The sequence below is a fragment of the Acyrthosiphon pisum genome, chromosome A1 (assembly GCF_005508785.2).
Source record: "Acyrthosiphon pisum isolate AL4f chromosome A1, pea_aphid_22Mar2018_4r6ur, whole genome shotgun sequence".
Taxonomy (NCBI): domain Eukaryota; kingdom Metazoa; phylum Arthropoda; class Insecta; order Hemiptera; family Aphididae; genus Acyrthosiphon; species Acyrthosiphon pisum.
In genome coordinates, this window is record NC_042494.1 from 19,944,574 (window position 1) to 19,949,455 (window position 4,882).

The following is a 4,882-nucleotide window of genomic DNA, read 5'->3' on the forward strand; positions in this document are numbered from 1 at the left end:
CCGTACAGATGATCACGCTATGGCTATAATATGCTCCTCGTATTCGAGGACGTTTTGAAATTATCAAAATAATTTTTATTTGAATAATAACGTTTGAAAATTATCCGAATAATTTTTTATTCGAACAATAACGTTTGGAAATTAATCGAATAATTTTTTATTCGAATAACTAGGTATGAAAATTATTCGAATAATTTTTTATTCGAATAATTAGGTATGAAAATTATTCGAATAATTTTTTATTCGAATAATTAGTTATGAAAATCATTCGAATAATTTTTTATTCGAATAATTGAAAAAAAATCATTCGAATAATTTTTTATTCGAATAAATATTTATTCGAATACCTAATTATCTAGATAAAATTTTGCCCAACTCTGAGCCAGGGAATGTTACTCGGGGAGCTAACATTCCGGAGAAATAAGTTGCTTAAATTACGTTGTCTTGAGCTGGTGATGTCTGTCTTCGCAGCCCGGCACTCAGCCTGCCGGCCTTAAGGTCTCGTACTGGCCCGTCTTCCCGGCTGGAAGCCCGCCGGGCTTATGTCTCGTGCTTCGCTCCGGTGCTTCGCGCCCGCCGGTCTGAAGTCTAGTTCGGTCATCAGCTGCTTAGTCGTCACTGTTCCAGCACCTGACGAGCTCTCTCTTCTTCCTCCTTGAGGCTCATTATGGGACACTGCCGAGCGGGAGGCCCTCTCAGCCACGGTCTTGATGTGGGGCGCGAAAGTCAGCCTCTGGTCCAATCTGACGCCCAGCCAATATGACACCGAGTCAAGTTACTTTACCTGCATGATACTATTACCATTATATCACATGACACAATATGTGTTGTAAGTTTTTTTATGGGTGGAAAATATTGCCACTGTAAGAAAAATGGTGGGGGAAAAGGTATTGAGTGAGATCCTTATAATTGATGTTCTCTATGAGCTACAAAAAGCTGCATTCCTTGAAAAAAAGAATTGTGAATAAACATTTAAGATTGGAGACGTATACGTTGTAACAATGAAGTGTTTCAAGTTATCAGTGCCGAAGCTTGATATATTATATTGATGGATGTGCACAAATATTATGTGGTCCATTACCTATATGTATCAACATCTATGACAAGCCCTTACAAAATACCGCTACTGACTACTGCAGACTGCAGTAGACGGAATTTCTATACATTACACAGATATGTGAGCAGTGAGCGGTAAATTTGGCGGCATCCCCGATCCACATACCGTTTATTTTCTTTCGAGCCGACCCTTTATACAAAAATAAATCCTTAAAACTTAAACCGTCACAATGTCATATCCCATGCACTCGCAGCACCCGCGGTATAATTGTGGCACCATTGCACCAATATATATAGTTTTCTCAATATAGATACAACAATATTTTTTGCTGTTGGTGATTCACGTCACCGTCGTGAGTTCCTTAATTTATTGATGTACTCTACAAGTCACCAAACAACAGCAGTAGGTAGCCAGTATTCCTAGAAGAAGAAAAATTATAATATTTATGAAAAGAATATATTATAGGTGAACACGGAGCAAGAAAGATGAGAGTATGAGACATCACTTAATGTTTAACTCGTTGTTGTAGATCTGTTGAATTTTTCAGAAAAATTCTTAATTTATGTACCTACCATTTATTGACTATAAGTCAATGTTCATTAATTTTAAAATTATTCACTTTAAAATATTATTGAAATCAAAAAAATAATGTAAAAAGAGGGAATTTGTCCCATCTAACCCACGACATACCCCATAAGATGAGACATATAAATTCTCAATAGATATATTTTCTCAAATATATCAACATAGGAACTTATTTATAAGAATTTTACAAAAAAAACACATAAATATTGAGCAAACATATTTTATTTTATAGCCAGGTTTTGTTAATGCTTTAACGAAATCCCACATCCACATGACTTGTCTCGTTATTCCCTAGATAGACTAATAACTAATTAGTAATTATAGGTACCTATGTTCAATTGAACATTTGATCCTAAACTATTACATTTAATTACTTAATCAATATTTAATAATAATAATACATAGGTAATACTTAACTTCAGAAATATATGAATATATTATTAGAATAGTACCTATTCGTTAAGAATTAATGAATTATTCTTGCCTTAAAAGTTAAAATAGCGAAGAACTTTTATAAAAAAAAAAGGAGTTTTGAGATTAAAATAAAAAACCTTGATATTATGTGCCATATACACGATATAAAATAAACCTTAATTATTTATTTAAGATATATCTTAAATTATGGTTAAATGGAGGAAAAACGCTGTCCCATCTTACCTCTAAAACCATGTTCATGTCAACATTGCACCATGTTCCCCTATACCTATATATTATATATGTCATATATGTATAGACATTAATTATTCTAATTTTTAAATTGTTTTCTAATAATGCTTAAATAATTTTGGGAACTTAAGTCTATAAATATTAAAAATATTTATATCAATCAATCTACACCAATATTGTATCTTTTGTAAAAAAAATATAAACAATAAAATCCCAATGATCATGATAAGTACCTAGGGTTAAATAAAAAAAAAATGATTTTTTTAGAATAACAGAAAATTTAAATTTGTAGGTATGTACAAATCGTATATTATATTTTTTTTATATAAAATAGTCTATAGAATATTTACAAACTTAAGAAACAACATTAATCGACTAGGTATCGTTACCTAGTGATTTCTTTGGTTTTCATGCATACGCCTAGGCCGCTACGTACGTGCAGTGCTCGAAGTGGATGGGGGATACGAAGGGATGGCATCCCTCTACTTTTTTGTTAGATGAAGAATAGAAGAATGTTATGATGATATCAGGAAAATAGAAAATCTGTATTGTAAGGCATCCCTCCACTTATCTTGAGCCATTTCGACCACTGCGTATACGTGAGCACTGAGCATATCAACAATTGTCTGGTGTCTGTATTATTTGACGCACCAAAGGGCTGTCGGAATAAAACCTGTTGCTACCCTACCAGACAGTAAACTGTTAATATACACAATCTACGCATAGTGATTTGAAAATTAATATTACTTATAGGGCGGTCTTAATTGACCATTTTCAAATTTGAAAAACTCAAATTTATTTATTTTTTTTATTTTTTATTTTGTGCAATAGGTCATGTAACGTAAACCAATACGTAAAATATTTAAACATATATTTTTCATTTTTGAAGATTTATTGTTATTTCCAATATTTTTTTCAATTTTAAGGACTATGAATAAAAGTTACTCAACATAACATTATTTCCAATACAAAAATATTGTAAAGGAAGTTTGCAGGTATCAAAAATATAAACATTGTTTGCGGTAACTTGCGTTTTCAATGTATAAGAACAACATTCTTAACATATTACCATAGGTTCATAGGTGTATCAAAATATTAATAGAGCGATAAAGCAAATGCGCGGCCGTATAACTTTGACTTGGCGTTTATTTCATTAATTTATTTAAATACACCAAATACCGATGCGAACTGTCAAGTAGGTACAGTTAAAGATATTTATATATTATAATAATATTATTGTTTTTTACAAGTTCAGTGTTTAATTTCTAAAACAATTATATTGTAAAAAAACTTTGAAGTTTTAAGTTTTGAACATGGATAACATGGTTATGGTTCTTGTAAAATTTTAAAAATCTTTAATTATTTAATCTTAAAAAAAATATATAGGTATATATAGGTAATATATACCTAGGTTTATAAATATTTTCGTATTGGTTTATGTTACAAGACCTATTGCATAAGTTAAAAAATCAAATATAAAATAAAAAAGGTGGGCAAGTGGCTGTCCCTCTGCTTCACAGAAGGTTACAAGTGAGTCACTGTAACGGATGGTGTTAAATTTGAATTTAAAGATATATCATTGTATAAGAAAAATAATTCTGAGCGAAGACGGTCGGACAGCCCATGATATTATTTAATATTTTTAATATAGTAATTTATATAAACTTAACATATTTTGGATATTTACGTAAAATCTTGTTTTACATTTTCAATCCTTAGCTGTAAAAATTGGAACTACAAAATAATTATTAAATTTTATATTTGATACATTTCGTCAAAAATCAAACTTTAAATGCTTATAAAAAATTTTTATTAAATTTCAATAACAAGCTCGACAATATTAATGTACAGCATAGTGGTACCCACAGCACTCGTCTACCTATTTTTTAGATTCTGAGTGGAACGATGAATGTATTGATTTTACAATGATGTGTTTTTTTATTTTTGTGTCTGTCATCACGGTTTGGGGCAGTTAAACTGCTTCGATTTTCTTCAACAGTATCTTGTTTGATGGGAAAGTGAATCTAGTTGGTGCATTCGGGAGGTAAAAATTTGAAATTTCCAATAGTTTTCAAAAGCGCCGTGAAAAACAAAAGAAAAATTATGGAAAAACGTGAATTTTTACGCAAAATTTAATTTCGAGAAAATTGATTTTGGTTTTTGGTTTAATTTTAAAACAAATGACCGTAGATACATGACATTTTCGCATTTCGCTGGTTGTTTATATTTCCAATTTCTATACATGATAAAATTTTCAAAATATTTTGATATGTTTTAAACTATTTAGGGACATATTTATTTTCCAATTTTTTTAGTTTTTTTTTCTATGAATGTCAATAAAACTTTATTTGTTGAGTAAAAATACTTGAAAATTTAATACAAGGCTCCTACTATATTGTTTCAAAGGCGAATGAAAAAAATTTAAAATCCATTGTAAAAATTTTTTTTTATAACCATCTAAAGTTCAAATATTGACAAAATACGTAAAAATGACGAACATTTGCAAATTATTTTTAGTTAGAAATTCATGAAAAATTTTCTTTTTAAATCCAAGATTTGAAAATGTAATACAAG